The 17080-nt window shown below is 37.9% G+C and overlaps 1 protein-coding gene across 7 annotated transcripts in view; it reads left to right on the plus strand.

Annotated features, from left to right (window-relative positions):
• LOC135202227 (monocarboxylate transporter 12-like) overlaps positions 1-17080 on the plus strand; it is a 549632-nt gene that overhangs the window by 461505 nt on the left and 71047 nt on the right. The window lies entirely within an intron of this gene.

Consider the following 17080-nt stretch of genomic DNA (forward strand, 5'->3'; position numbering starts at 1 on the left):
CATTTTCAGGCTTCACTAAAGCAACTAGTAGCTTACAACTAATTATAATAATAATAATAATAATTTTTGCTTTTTTGTGTTTCACTTTATTTCATTTTGAGGTTTTTCTAAAGGAAATAGTACCTTACAACTAATAATAATAATAATAATAATAATTTTCTTTTCTTGTATTTCATTTTGAGGTTTTCCTAAAGGAACTAGTACCTTAAAACTAATAATAATAATAATAATAATAATAATAATAATAATAATAATAATATTTTGGTATTTTAGACCCTCTTTTAAGAAAATGCTGTTAAAAAGAATGGCAGAATTAAACGAGTTGATTTTATATATCGTTTTTTCTGTTTTCCTTACAATTCGCTTCTCAGGCTCAGCGATGTTTCTGAGTAACTGGCCAATGTTCAAAAATTAAAAATACTGAAGGTAATCTTTTATTTTATTAGAACAGGATCGCTAATAAAATGAAAAAATTACCTTCAGCATTTATGATTTTTTTAAAAATCCCATTATGAATATTGGCCAGTTACTCAGAAACGTCGCTGAGCCTGAGAAGCGAATTGTAAGGAAAATAGAAAAACAAAAAACAACTAAATAATAATGATAATAATAATAATGCCAACCTTCGGTGCGTTGCTCACCAGTTTTAAGCAACAACGAGAAAATAATTAGAGAAATAGAGAAGAACCACGGTATTTAATTTATACAGAGTCGTCTCTGTTCTTTCTTATTATATGTATATATAGTTCATCACCATGTAGCTGGCATATATATATATATATATATATATATGATATATATCAGGGGTTTCCTAGGGACATATAAAGATTTCTGCTGTCTTTTATTGAAGGATAATGCCAATGATAATACATTTTATTTACCTAAGGCTGTAAACAAATATAGAATTCAATGATACCCTTATAACATTACTGTTATTATTACTATAATACTCCCGTTTGTTATAATGATTATGGTAATGATGAATTAGGTTATACATTCATTACCAGCAGTACGGTTTCGCTAACGATATTGAAAAGCGTTCACATTAAGCTAGACAGTCAAGATGCTATACGACAAAAGATTAGTGGAATAACTTTATTGAGAAACATATGCGAGAGGAAAAATGTGCAATGATGTATATACTGCAGTCGAACGATCACCAGAACAAATGGATGTATGCCCATCAGCTGCCGACCTTCAGAGCGACTTAATATGGCGGCCATTATAATAATAATAATAATAATAATTAAAAATTCTCATAATAGTATGAGTTTTGAAATAGAGAAATAAATCTACAGTTTTATATATATATATATTATATATATATATATAATATATCTATATATTATATATATATATATATATATATATATATATATATATATAATATATTTACATATAAATCTGTCAGATTCCCGAAAGCTATATGTACAAATTTATATATATACTTTGGATGTCTTTCTCCAATAATAATAATAATAATAATAACTGCGAAATTAATTAATATATTTGTTGGAGAAAGCGATACACTCATATAACCATCAAGGTTTCTTAAGGAGTAAAATAAAATTTTAAAAGATTATGTATATACTGTGGATTTCTTTCTCCAGTAATAATAATAATAATAATAATAATAACTACGAAACTAATTAACATATGTGTTGGAGATACGCCGATACACTCATATAACCATCAAGGTTTCGTAAGGTGTAAAATAAAAGTAAAAAAGAAATACACACACACACACACACCAACAACCTAATAACGTTGCAAGATACAGAAGTCCCGTTTTCCCACGTTTCCCGTAGCATTGATCTTCTGACTTCGCCGTTCAAGAACTTTCAGATCAGTAGGTTGCTGGTGTTACCAGTTCCGAGTCTCCTATTATGACTTTAATACCAGCGGGGTTTGTTTAGCAGGAACGCAAGGTATGTCATAGCGCCTCAGTGGTGTGGTCGGTATGGTGTTAGCGTACTCCTCCCCCCCCCCCCCCCCCCTTCGATGGCCGCGAGTTTGATTCCCGGGCATTCCATTAAGGTGTGCGAGATGTGTATTTCTGGTGATGGAAGTTCACTCTCGACGTGGTTCGGAAGTCACGTAAAGCCGTTGGTCCCGTTGCTGATTAACCCACTGGTTCCATGCGACATAAAAACACCAGACAAAACAAAACAACCAAAAAAAGTATGTCATTCGCGCCATTCATACACTTTCCACGTCTTCCCGTTTAATTTTATTCAAATCTCTGAGAACAAGAAAAAACTTAGAAATATTTTACGACATCCTAGACTTCTTAAAAATTTTATCAGCGAACATTGACCATTGTATTTTGTTTTGATTTTCTGAACACTAGCTTTTGTTTTCCATCGTTTACAAATGTTGTACTTCAGTTTGTGCCTAAGACAGCCAATGCCTTTCTGGTATCATTATATTTTATTAATTTTCTCGAAGATGGCACCATTTCATGTTACTTAATGAACTCGTAATTTCCTACACTACATAATCATGTTTTTTTTTAAGTGTTACGTGTGACCTTCGTTATACTAGTACAGCTCTTAGGATTTTTAATGTATATTTGGCAAGATTCGACGCGAGACGTTATAAATCAGTCTTCTCTCTAAAATTTAAATCCTCTTAATCATCTTAATTCAAGGTTATTCGATGACTACTATATTGTCTTAAGTGTTCGTGAAATAATGTCTTTCACGGACCTATTTCTCAAAGTTGTTTACAGCGTCCCCTCTGCCTCTAGCTGCAACCCCTTTCATTCCTTTTACTGTACCTCCGTTCGTATTCTGACTTCCCGTATACTTTCCCTCTTCACCTAACAGTTATTTCATATTGCAGCTGCTTTGAGGTTTTCCTCCCGTTCCACCTTTCAAACCTTTCTACTTTCAATTTCCCTTCCAGCGCTGAATGACCTCATAGGTCCAGGCGCTTGGCTTTTGGCCTGAATTCTATATTCCATTCCATTCCCAAGTCAGGTTTTGTCACTGTACGAAATGTTGGAGTCTGCTGCCCTTTCGCGTGATGAAAAGTTACGTTCAAAAGGAGAAGTGAGGTAAATAAATCATCTAGGATGTATCGTCAGATACGGAGAATTCCAGCTTATTTAATTGTCTGCTGCAAGGACTGATCCAGCTGCAAGTTGACTCTGCAAGTTTTAACCCTTGACCTAATGGTAGTAGGCGTATGATGCAGATGAATATTATCCAGCGGTTTATGTTAATGTCGACTGCATCGTTTCGTTTCCATAGACTTGGACGTATGTCATCCGATGCTACTACCAGGAGCCAAACTATAGGTCTAGTTCTTGAGGCTTCTCGTGTCAGCAGATCATCATGATGCTAATGTTACGTTCCTGGGATCTTTTGTTCCACTGTTATTGAAATAATACTTATTGTCTGGATAAGGGCATCTGCCTATTTCTTTGTGGTTTATATATGATTATATATATATATATATATATATATATATATATATATTGTATGTATGATGTATCATGATTCTTTCAGTACTTGAGAATATATATATATATATATATATATATATATATATATATATATATATATATATATATATTGCAAAGAGACGGTGGATATATTACCAAAGAGATGCTTATGACAACTCTCATTTATTGAAGTGAAGTTTGGAGAAGACTGGCATTGGAAGATAAAAGGTTGGAGCTGTTTAAATGAACTGTTTTTTCAGGATATGCAGAGCAGATCTGATATGATGAAAAATTTGAAAATAAGTAGAAAAAATGTGGAAATGTTACCGCAGATATAGGAGTGGATGAAGGTGCTTTGAGATGGTTCGCTCATCTGGAGAGAAAATACAGTATTGTGCAAAAAACAAGTCTGTTATTCACTACTATTGGTGAAGAGAGTTGGTGTGCTACGAGTGCTGGAACCCGGCACTGCTGTCTCCCATTACCCTCCCGATCCCCTACCTACCCCGCCCCAACCCGGGCGGACAAGCAGATTTACATGGGGTGGATGGCAGTGTCATGTCTTCCCCACTGTCACCCGGTGGGGGACAAACGAGAACGATCCATGTTGTTAGGGTCAGTGAAAAAGAGAGAAAGGATTAGATGAATTGGGTGACAGAAGTGTTGGAAAGGAACGTTCTTGTAGCCAGATAGTGCGAGAGTGTATATATATATATATATATATATATATTATATATATATATATATATATATATATATATGCCAGACATGGGTCAATGGCGGTAGTATGTCGTAGATGAGGATTTTGATGTGCACTGATGGACGTTTTGTGAATTTATGTGATGTAGCCGATGTTGTGGAAGTTTCACTGGAAAGGGGGGTTGGGGGTCAACCACAGGGGGGGCGCCTCACCCACGACCCAGCAGTAGAAACGGAATGGTTTTTTTCTCGTGAACTTTGACCTCTTTCGTAGACTGGAGTGATCACTCTTTTATGCGTTGCATTACTGACTTGTCTGAGGATTTTCACAAGTGGAATTCTCTCTAATTCTGACCTGTGCTTTTCAATCTCCTTATTGCCTTTTACGCCCTTTCCTTGCAGCCTTCTTCCTTGATTATTACTTTAGAATATACTTTAAAAAGCTACCGAATTACGCCCTACAATGCAATGGCTTCAATTCTCTTCTCTCTCTCTCTCTCTCTCTCTCTCTCTCTCTCTCTCTCCTTTTACCTAACCGGGCATGGTTATGCCTCGTCCCACGTCTCGGTAAATAATGCAAAATTCCGCTTTTGCCTTTTCCGTTACGTCGAGTGTCTCATGAAGTTATGCTATAGTGGCAACAGTTACCATCTCATGAGAGAGATATGCACCGTGAATCTCTCTCTCTCTCTCTCTCTTCTCTCTCTCTCTCTCTCTCTCAGTGGGAAAAAATGCACTGAGGTTTTCACCTACATCTCTGCCATGTGCAAGTGTGTGTGTTATACTTATGTCCATATATTACTTAGCACCAAGCAGATCATTCATTGTTGCTGGAGACATAGTTTAGTTACTACGAGAGATGTCCTTCAGCCTCCTATGACAGCGTTGTATTCACTCAAACGCTCCGCTGGTCTTTCCCGAGTGCCTTTAATGGTCACGTGAGAGCATTTGTGCCAACGTCAGCTGGCACTCGTTGCTGGTTACCTTCCAAGTACTGACCTGACCCATTGTTTCTGAAGTAGACTGACCAAGACAACGAACTTGGCATGCATTAGAGTTGTTACTCCTGCTGAAGGCACTGGAGCCTAATGTGACCAGACGTCCTTAGCACCAGGCTAGCGAGTTCGATTGGTACCTGGGTTATGTTGCTCACTACCCCTTCCATTAACCCCCTACTCCGCCTCCTCCCCCTCCCCCTCCCCCTTCTTTTATCCGGGTCGGGGCGTCTTTATCAGAGAGATGTGGAGACATCTAAAACTTTTTTTGCAAGAATTTTATTACATGTGAAAATAATCTGGTGGTCTGGGAAATATGTAATTTGTTATTTTCATCGGTTTACTTGAGTAGTACATTAGGTATCCTCTCCCGCCCTTCGTTGCATATTAGACTTCCGTGTGAATTATGCTGGACGTAACAATTCTCCGTAATTTCACGGTTGGATATTATTACAGTTGTTTTAGTATCAATACTCATTCCCTGTATCTTTTATTTACAAAAAACCAACGTTATTATTTTGGTCTGAAGTGTTAAAATTGATTTGAAATTGCTTGCAGTTTTTACGTTCCTCATCAAAATATGTAGAAGACTATTTCTTGCCACCCTTGCCTTTTGTGTGCATGTATGTTTGCTCGCGTTTACTGCGATCGTTTGATAACAGGTAAAGAGTATGGGACGAATCATGCCGGATGTATTCACAAGATTACCTCTGAAGATGATTAACTTGGGGTAAAAATGTGGTCTCAGTTGAGATGGTTTCCATGGCAACGCATCATCAACTCTGAAACAATTTGTCCCTTGGAAAGGATATATTTGCCTAGCTTCATCCATCCTTGTAATGTCCTGGCACTTTTAACAGACGAATGTTATATGTGAAGACATAACCTTCTCTATTATATATCTGAAGAGTAGTAGACCAGTAGTTGCCGGATGAGACCTTAGTACATTGCTGACGTTTTCATCAAGGTTGATTGTTGACCTGGAGCGGTAGTACCTGATATTAGCGCCTCAGTGACATGGTCCGCTTGGTGTTGGCCTGCCACGTCGTGGCCGCGAGTTCGATTCTCGGGCATTCCATTGAGGCGTCAGAGATGTGTATTTCTGGTGACAGAAGTTCACTTTCGACGTGATTCTGAAGTCATGTAAAGCTGCTGGTCCCGTTGCTGAATAATCACTGGTTCCATGCAACGTAAAAATACCATACAAACAAAACAATAACTGATATTTGTAACCGATAACTCATTCCAGAGAGTTATCAGATGACTACACCTTTTTGGTAAGGTCCTTTTGGAATTGAGAATAATACGGATTCGGCTTTTTTCATGGTTATTGTTTACCGAGGGCGTCTAATTTTTTAGGAGACTGTGGTATTCTTGAAGCCACGTCATCCTGAGTACTTTCAAAGTGAAACAATAAGCCAGCAAAATGTAAGAAGAGACGAGCTAAACTGAGATGCCAAATCTTATTTTCTCAAACGAGTATTATTGATTTGACAAATCTTATTTTCTCAAACGAGTATTATTGATTTGACAGCATCACGACTGTTTTAAAACAGTATAGTGCTTTATAACCGAAGACATTTTACAAAAAAAAAAAAAGAAAAGCTGTATGATAATTAGCCACCCCTTTGAGGATCAGATGGGGTGTCCATTTGCTCCAGGCGAAAGAGACGTACCATATCCAGGTTAAGCATTTGATTAGATTACCGTGCTTTTGCGATGCTTGGATTTACACGTATGTTCGACTGTTATCATAGCAACAAAGATAGTGAAAAGAAGATGCATATTGCGAGATCAAAAGATCACACTTTACACAATTGCAATTATAAAGGATATTTATGCAAGTCAGTCAATTAGTTCGTATTTCCAACACTTGATAAATCACTAGAAAGTAAGTTCAGAATTATAAGGGACAAAATTGTGTCGAAAGTATCTCCTGATTGCGTCATCGTCCCGTCTCTTGGAGAGCAACGGCCTCTCAGATCTCACGAATAGGGCATTTTGAAACCAAACGCACAATACAAGAGGAATCCACACCCCCAGCCCTGTATAACCAACTGAGCTGACGGAGTTTCCACTCATTCTGACAAAATATGGCTCCAACATTTTTTGTTAACAATCCTTTCTGTCCCGTGAGAGTCGACAAATTTCCTTTTTATTTTTTTTTTCGTCGTCGGTAAAAAGTTCTATCATTTGAAGACGTCAGCCTCGTTGTGTCTTGTGAAAGGACCCACTTAGGTAGATTATCACACCAACATTTGTTTGCTAGGTTTTGTTTGCTAGTAACTCGGACAAATAAGGCTTTAGATTCCCTGCCCTTGTGTTTTTTTTTTTTTTTTTTTTTTTTTTTTTTTTTTTTTTTTTTTTTTTTTGTTTTTTTTTTTTTTTTTTTTTGCACATTTCTAAATTGGAGGAAATTTTTTTGGTAAGATTTTGATATAAATTGTAGATTTGACTTTGAATATTCTCAGAAATATGCTACAAGTGTCTCAAGTTATAGCTGAAATTAAAATCCTGATGTATATTATATATATATATATATATATATATATTATATTATATATATATATGAAAGTGGCAGAATGATTTTTTTTTTTTCTGGGCAGCTACCCACGGTCGAGGAAAGAGAATATATAATATATATTCAGTCATTGAGGACAAATCACCCATTAATATCGTATTTACTTACCTTGGAAATAGCTTCACACCTAAGTGTATATGTGACATGTGTTTCTGCGCTGTCCAGGTTATTAAGTGACTCCTTTATAAAGTAAAAGGGACAGAGCCGTAGGCCAAGAAGACAGAGTGCACATTCGCGCCACTCCTTTTAAGTCCAGAGCAATTCGATAGGAATATTTACAGTGGGTTGGAAATGAGTTTACATTTCACTTGATAGACGGCGAAAGTAAGTCACCATCTTCCTGATTTCAACCCAAAAAGGCACCAGTTCGAATTCTCGTCAGGGTGGGAATGTTTATACTTGTTAATTGTAAAGATTTTGTAGAGCGTTGCTAAGCCTGGTCCAAAGGACAATTCAGATAAGAAGTCATCCAGATCAGGTGTTTGGGACAAAGAGATTTAAGAGTAGCATTCCCAAAGTGGACATTCCTTCTCCCGGAAAACGAAAACTCCACCTCTTGGCAGGTGTCAGCGGCCTTCAATATTATGTTTGTGCGTGCGTGCGTGTATGTATGTGTGTGTTCATGTTTACACACTTATTAGGGAGATGTCGCGGTGATAATTTAGATTTAGGTTTTCCCTGTATGCATGTATAAGTTTGCCCACTTATTAGCAGATGTCGTGGTCATAATTTACATTTAGATTTTCCAAGTTCAACATGGTCAAAATCAGCTTGCGTCTTGCTTGAAGGACAAGTACAGAAAGCCACTGTCGTCTTGGTTCCAACCCGAAAAGGCTTGGGTTCGTGGAAGGAATATTTATTAGTCCCCTTTGGCTAAAAGGCACTTCCAAGGCAAGAGGCATTTCGATGTTAATGGATTCTCATGTTTAGTATTTGAAGAAAGCACCACATTGCATGTGCAAGTAAGTTAACGGTCGTATGGAAGTCATTCCAAAAATCACGGATAACGCTCAATAAAGAAATGAGATAAGTATAAGAGCGAAGATCTTTTGGCGGCGAGATACTCAAATTCTATTATTTTTTTTATATTAGCTGTCCTGTGCTTCCGCTTACTAGGGAAGGGTGGCAGTATGAATGACGTCAGAGTTGTCTCTGCTTTTATCAGGACCTCTTGTGCTGACTTGTTTCGTTTTGCCCTCTGTGTTTTGTCATCGTGATAATCACATAGCTGATACCACTGGGAAACTTCAAAATGAAACGACAGTTCCAAGTACTTTATGTTTTTAACACATCTTCAGGCACAAAGTAATAAAAAAAAATACACTTAAGTACTTGGCGCTGAGTCGTTTCATTTCGAACGTTCCTAGTGGCTTTAGCTAACAAAATCAAATGGAAGCGCCTCAGTGGCGTGATCGGTATGGTCTTGGCCTGCCACCTCGGTGGCCGCGAGTTCGATTCTCGAGCATCCCACTGAAGGGTTAGAGATGTGTATTTCTGGTGATAGAAGTTCACTCTCGACGTGGTTCGGAAGTCACGTAAAGCCGTTGGTCCCGTTGCTGAATAACCACTGGTTCCGTGCAACGTAAAATCACCATAAAAACAAACAAACACTATTGTCCGGAAAAGATTTAAAGTGAAATAAGTAGAAAATTAAAGTTACAAAAGTAGAAGTAAATTAACCCTAGACCGTAATTTTCCCTTCGGCCCCTGGCTGCAACCCCTTTCGTTCCTTTTACTGTACCTCCATTCATATTGTCTTTTTTCCATCTTACTTTCCAACATCTGTTAACATTTGTTTCATAGTGCAACTGCGAGGTTTCCTCGTGTTACACCTTTCAAACCTTGTACTGTCCATTTCACTTTCAGCGATGAATGACTTCATAGGTCCCAGCGTTTTGTCTTTGGTCTAAATTCTATATTCTATTCTAGACCGTAATTTGATATCTAACCTATTTCAGGGATCAAAATGTAAAGGGAATGGTAGTCAGTCATGGCAGAGATCATCCAGGGATTAAGATGTCGGGAAGTTCCTTACAAGCTGGCAGTTATGAGATACGCTGCTCTACTGATCTACTGAATGGAATACTAGAGTGTTGAAGTAAATATAAACAAGAAAAATTAAATTCTTTGTCAGGACTTGGCCCAACCGACCGAGACAGACAGACAGAGAGAGAGAGAGAGGAAACACGAACTTGTTGCAATCATATGCACTCGGGAACTGTTAAGGATACACAATATATAATCAACGCAAGACATTAAAGGTATTAAACAAGCATTCAATTTTACAGAAAGAGAGAGAGAGAGAGAGAGAGAGAGAGAGAAGGAGGATGTGTGATTATAATTATACTACATTGTGACTCGGAACTCAATTCAACACCCGAAGAATGGCTCCCTGACATGTAATCTAGTCGAAATAATACACTTTCCACATCAGTTCACACACTATCGCGAAAATTCCAGTGTTTTAGAGCAGAAATACGCATATCGGTGTCCCGCACCTCACGCATTTCTTGCACCGTTATTTGCAGCAGGAAATAATTGTGGAACACGGTGATTCGAACTCTATTCTGGGAGAAAGTAAGAGAAAGGGAACTTATAGAGAGGAATTATGGTAGATTTTGCCTCTCGGGGCAGACGACCAACACCGCACGAATGCTTGTGAGGCGCCTGAGAAACGAAAAATATAAGGAGTTGTAAATACCGTGAGGGATGCCGTCATACAACGGGAATTTGATGATATCCAAGAGAGAATCGTTGTGGGGGATTTTTTTTTTTTTTGGGGGGGAGGCGAGCTCGTGGATATGTTCAACCAAAGTATACTTAATACATTCATGAGCATTAATATGACTACATCCACGGGGATAGGACGGTTCTAGTAGGCATATTTAGAAAGAAGATAATCATCTTAAAAGTCAGGTAGTGATTAAGAGGATGAGCAGTTTGTATGTATGTATATATATATATATTATAATATATATATTATATATATATATATATTAGCTGCTTATCCTCTTAATCACTATTTGACTTTTGTTAAGCGGTAATTACCTTCTTTTTAAATTTGCCTACTAGAACCGTCCTATCCCCGTGGATGTAGTCATATTATACTCATGAATGTCAAAGTATACTTGGTAGAACACACCCCAGTATAGAATTGCCAGATTAGAATAGAATATATATATATATATATATATATATATATATATATATATATATATATATATATATATATATATATATGTATGTGTGTGTATATGCATACATATAGTATAGATTTTCTCCCTTCCTTGATAACCATACTTCCCATTTCTTGCTTCGTACGCTCTGTATCGGTTGTTACCTAACCGTCTGTCTATTTTACTCTCCTAAGAAAGAATTACCTTGCTTCAATGATAGGCCCAATTCCCTGGGGAGCGCCTCAGTGGCATGGTTGGTTTGGTGTTTCCTTCTCACCTCGGTGGTCGCGGGTTCGACTCCCGGCCATTCCATTGAGGAGTGAGAGATGTGTATTTCTGGTGATAGAAGTTCACTCTCGACGTGGTTCGGAAGTCACGTCAAGCCGTTGGTCCCGTTGCTGAATAGCCACTGGTTCCATGCAACGTAGAAACACCATACAAACCAATTCCCTGCTCATTACGCCTCAATACAGTCGCTCTCCAGTCGCAATATGATACGAAAAACAGCGCTATTCAATGAGTGTAAATATAGGTACAAAGAGGATCATATTCCGAACTAATTGAATACTGTTGATCTGTGTTTGCCTCTATTATATAAAAAAATTATTGTATCCCATCCATTTAGGCCTATCGCAAGCCAAATAAATTAATTGATCCCCTAAATTCTGAAGATTAAAACCCAATTGAATAAAAATCTTTAATGATCTGAGACCGAGATCATTCCTTTTAGTTTCATCAACTTGAGGAGCAGTATCTATCTATAATTATACAATTCCATTGGATCATGTTTGTCCTTCATCGGGGAACAGTAGGAGTGACATGACACAGCCACCCTCCCCATGCAAACCGGTTTGTCTGCCCAGGGGGGGGGTGGAGTAGGTAGGGGAACGGGAGAGTAGGGTTGTGATTAGAGTATTGAAAAAGTGTAAATTTGAAAATAGGTCAGGAAGTTCGGAGATAATTGTGGGTGTAGTTATGTTGGGAAAGGCGCTCTACAATTTATAGTTTATTGCTAAGGCCGACGTCTAGCAACTACGTTGTTGCATCTTCAAGGCTTAGAAAAATATTCAGTGAGTTGATCCTTCAATAATTATTTATAAAAATGATTAAAACTAATTAAAAGCACTACAAAATTAACTTATTTAAAACAAGCAAAACACCATGGCACACACACACATATATATATATATATATATATATATATATATATATATATATATACTATATACTATATATATATATATATATATATATATATATATATATTATATGTGTGTGTGTGTGTGTAAGTGAATTCCAAATAATAATGTTAAAGTTACATGAATTTTTGTACAACTTGATTTTCACATACTCCTGCTAAACGCTAGTCCATTCTCCTATTCATTAGTCCTTATAGTTCAGCAACTATTTCATCCTTCGCTAATTCGAGTTATCTCTTCCTGTTCGAATTGATCTGCCTATTTTTTGTTACTTTGTTTTAAGTCTCTTCTTGACTGAGGGGTGAGAGATGTGTATTTCAGGTGATGGAAGTTCACTGTCGACGTGGTTCGGAAGTCGCGTCAAGCCGTTGGTCCCGTTGCTGAATAACCACTGGTTCCATGGAGCGTCAAAGAAAGAAACAAGGAAACAAACATAGCAGACTACTTACTGCCTTCTCCGAGAAATCCTATCAGCGAGTATGGTCTTCATTCTCGGTTGTTGAGGCGGCCCCACCGCCGCCCCCAAATAATTAATCGATCATCTCCGCTGGTGGTGTTTTGAGACTCGGTTCGCTTTTTATTAGAGTGGTAACTCCGGGAAGCAGATTCCCGAGATGGATACTACAGTAGATTCACATCAACCGTGCATCCTGTGTCTAGGCCTAGTCCCTTACGACGCCTCCTGGTTGGCTGTTGTTAATCCAATCACAGGGCTGGAAACACTTTCAGTCTCTCTCGAGTGTTCACATAGGCAGGATGTCTGTTCCACCTCTCCTGAGGGTTACTTTTGAAAGACATGTCCCTCAGGAGGGGTGGAACATACGTCCTGCCTATGTGAACTCTCTCGAGAGAGACTGAGAATTTCCAGCCGTGTGATTGGCTTATCAACAGCCAATCAGGAGCGTCGTAAGGGACTGGCCTAGACATTGGATGCACGGTTGATGTGAATCTACTTTTTTTTTATAGTATTGCATCAGCCCGAGTTAGGTTAGATTAGGTTAGTACTTAAAAGTATCTTGAGAGGTAATTTGTGTGTGGGAAATATGATGTGATCATTTTCAAGAAGATTCTATGGTTAGTTTTCAAGATATGGCTTCCCGCTTTCTTTCTTTTTTTTTTTTTTTCAGGGAAGGTCTTGGCACTTGGTTAAAGTTCGAGAATATGCCTCCGGGAAGTGCGCCCTATTTTCCAGGTTATTTTTCCATCTCGTTTTAATATCAGGCTGGTAGCTGAGTACGGAATGGAGGCTGACAGAGAGGGGGAGAAATGTCGGCGGGTTCAGTGAAGATCATATCCTACCTGGATGGGCCGTTTGGCTCTTGACAAGAGATGTTCCCCCTTGGTCGCGGTCTCACTGATGCAAGTCTTCTCTGGAAAACACATTAACATCTTGATAAGTTTGGATAAATTATTCATGAGAAATTGCATTTTTTGTTTATTCTTCGTTTGCCGAGCGTAAGACATTTTTCAGGGATTCATTTACTACAGGAAGTTAGATTCTCCTTGGGCCGCCTTCCAGTAGAAGAATGCCTTCTTCCGTACCTATCTCAGTCAGGTCCCTTGCACATTTATGGTTTGGAATTTTAGTGTTGCACCACAAAGTATTTTCTTTTAAATTCTACATCCTGAATTAATTTGTTATTGCTATGCTTCAGACATCTCTGTTAATAATTACGGTCATTTTCCATTTTGGATAAAGTACGTCGATTTTGTTTTAAGATACCAGTATCAAGTTCAAGCTATAATGTCTCTCTCTCTCTCTCTCTCTCTCTCTCTCTCTCTCTCTCTCTCTCTCATAAAGAGCTATTGATTTAGAACGCGGTTCGTTAATCTCCACCAAAGTTGTTTATTGAGACTAGAGTATTGAAAAACGAGATTTACTCGTTGTTCCCGTCCCCGCTAATGTATGGTCCTCCCACGCGCGTTGGAACACGGCATCCTGTGCTTAATTTACATACCGATAGACATCAGTTGAACAACTCTCTCATTTGTCAGCGTGCTTAGAATATACATGCAAAATATGAAGGTTTTTTTTTTTTACCCAGATTAATTTTTTTATGCCCAGATTTTTTTATATACCCAGATTATTTTTATATACCCAGATTATTTTTATACACCCAGATTTTTTTTATATACCCAGAATTTTTTATACCCAGATTTTTTTTATACCCATTCGCTCATGGATAGGGATTACACAGTGACGTGAGACCTAATAATATATAGTATTGGTCGGTGGACGCAGTCGAATACCTTTTTGTTACCAGTTGAGTCACTGTGGAGAGAAATGTTGAAATTCCATTCACTAATGCACAGTACTTCTCAGTGCAAAAAAAATGTGGTCTTTGAAACACCTGTCCAACAATTCCAATGGTCCTTAGTCAAAGACTTTTTTTTCTCTCTAACAAAATGGTATGCTGTTTTAAACTTAGACCTTACCAGTGAGATGTAAAATTGCTGTTGGTAACGAGTATGAAGAATCGAAATTTTTGGTTTGACAGGAATCTTCGAGATAAGGTAATGAGACTTTGAAGAGAGAGAGAGAGAGAGAGAGAGAGAGAGAGAGAGAGAGAGAGAGAGAGAGAGAGAGAGTACAGTACAGTTGTCTGAATGAAAGTCCAGACTGGTAGGATTGGTTAAACGTCTAGAACGGGTCTAAAAAAAAGACATGAAAAATATTGAGACGGTAAATTGAAGGCCTCAACACAAATATCCGGGTATTACAAGACTTTATATTATGAGAGTTGTTGACGCCTGATATATATCACTGGAAGATCATTTGAAATCAGGGCTGTAAAAACGTCACTTCAGAGGACCGTTTGCAGCGAAATTTATATATACTTCATGAAGAGGTCATTTCTGAAAATATACCGCGAATCCAGAGGTCATGTCATTTCTGAAAATATACAGCGAATTCAGAGGTCATCTCTGAAAATATACCGCGAATACAGAACTCGGTGCTCTGTTTTACTTCGTTCAAACACCGATTTACAACGAGTGATTGCAATTGTGAAGTAAAGCCATATTAGATCCGTCTGTGCCAACCCCAGTAATTGTATATAATTCACTATTCACGAGATGAGTCTGTTTCTCTGTGCCTGGAAGAATGATTACCAACTGAAAAATCAAAGTCACATTTCAATGGCTAAGGTCATTGTTACATCTGGGAAGCTAATTTATAATAATATAATAGAGAAACAAATCCACAGTTATGTAAATTACATATATTTAAATGTAAAACTTTAAGGATAGGTTTCGGGAATCTGTTCGGTTCCCCTTATCAATCTGACACGTTGATATAGCACTCCAGGAAAGTAAACATAACGGGAGTCAAATTAAGTGACATGTTTATGAACAGTGGCAATGCCGTCGTTTTCTGATGATATAATAATATACGGAGCGAAGGCGCAATGTTTCAAACGCGGTTTGGAACAAGTGAGATCAAACAAAAGTCTGGATCCCACATCGGGTTCCAGGACTCTGTTCTGGAGCCAATGAACTTTTGTTTGACCCAAAATCCACTTCTAAAAAATCATTGAAACTTATAAAAAAACTTTTTAAGAGATCATATGCGCCGTCATGTAAACGGATAGGTAGATAGTTAAGAGAACTTACCTTTACGGTTAAACATTATCATCTCAGCCAACGTTGTTAGTGAAGCTTGAAAAGTAATTCTTCATTAATTGTGGAGATTGTGCAAGCAAATGACGTCTATTTTTTCATATTACTTCCACCTTCAAAAATATTCTCATGACGATGTACCATACTTTCGAAAGTTCTCCGATAATTCCCTTCCAGGTTCTGTTACAAAATTTTCTCCAAACCAAATCTTTCTGAACATTAGTTGCGGCATATTCATTCTTTTCGTCCCCTTTTCAAGTTGGAACTTCTGGGGAATCTCATGTAAATTATTTTAAAAAACTAGCATTTCTCTTTTCCTCCGGATTTTTGGGAGATCAGCAGTATGTAGCACAGCGCAGAGGAACCATGAATTGTAAATCAGGCTGAACACTCTCACTGGCCTAACGTTGCTACGCTCCCTTTGCTAACCACCCGCGCTTTTGGGTCACAAATACACGTCCTCTTCTCGTTCATCTTATGAGCCTAATCCCCAGTCGACGTCCTTTTGTCACACAGACACCATTCAGCATAATATGAAAATCTGGGTAGCCTATTCTACGTTCTTTGAACCTCTCCTCTCAACAGTCTTCATTTTACTCTTGCTTATTTTCAAATCGTTATTTCATCTTTTATTTTTCACATTTATGAGATTCCCTCAAAAAGTACGAATATATTAAAAGAAGGCAAGTTTGATAGTTCTTTGAATTAGTCTCTTTAATTTCTTGCTAATGTGTAAACGTGTCTTGTTGCAAATAACCTGGAATTCAGCTGCTGGTGGACCTTCGGGTACTTCAGGCGATTTCATTTTCTCTGGCAAATTTCCATCGCGATACTTCGTCAAACGCTCGTTAATTTTATCACAACAATTCTATTGAGCTAAGAACCCATTGCTGACATTGCCTGTTCTTCCTTGCAGTGTGGATCAGTTGTGTAAATCTTTGTTAGGGAGACGTGCCTCCTCAGATTTGAAATTGTACACCTGTAACTTGTGTATGTATAGAATAGATATAGTAGATTCACATCAGCCGTGTATTTGATGTCTAGGCCAATCCCTTACGACGCCCCTGATTGGCTGTTGATAAGCCAATGACAGGGCTGGAAGGTCTGTCTCTCGAGAGAGTTCACATAGGCAGGATGTATGTTCTATCTCTCCTGAGGGATACGTCTTTCAGGAGAGGTGGAACATACATCCTGCTTTATCAACAGCCAATCAGGAGCGTCGTAAGGGACTGGCCTAGACGTCAAATGCACGGTTGATGTGAATCTACTATAGTATATGTGAATAGATATGATTATACAGTACACACACACACAACAAACATATATATATATATATATATATATATATTATATATATATAATAT

Source organism: Macrobrachium nipponense, chromosome 30, assembly GCF_015104395.2.
Source record: "Macrobrachium nipponense isolate FS-2020 chromosome 30, ASM1510439v2, whole genome shotgun sequence".
Classification (NCBI taxonomy): domain Eukaryota; kingdom Metazoa; phylum Arthropoda; class Malacostraca; order Decapoda; family Palaemonidae; genus Macrobrachium; species Macrobrachium nipponense.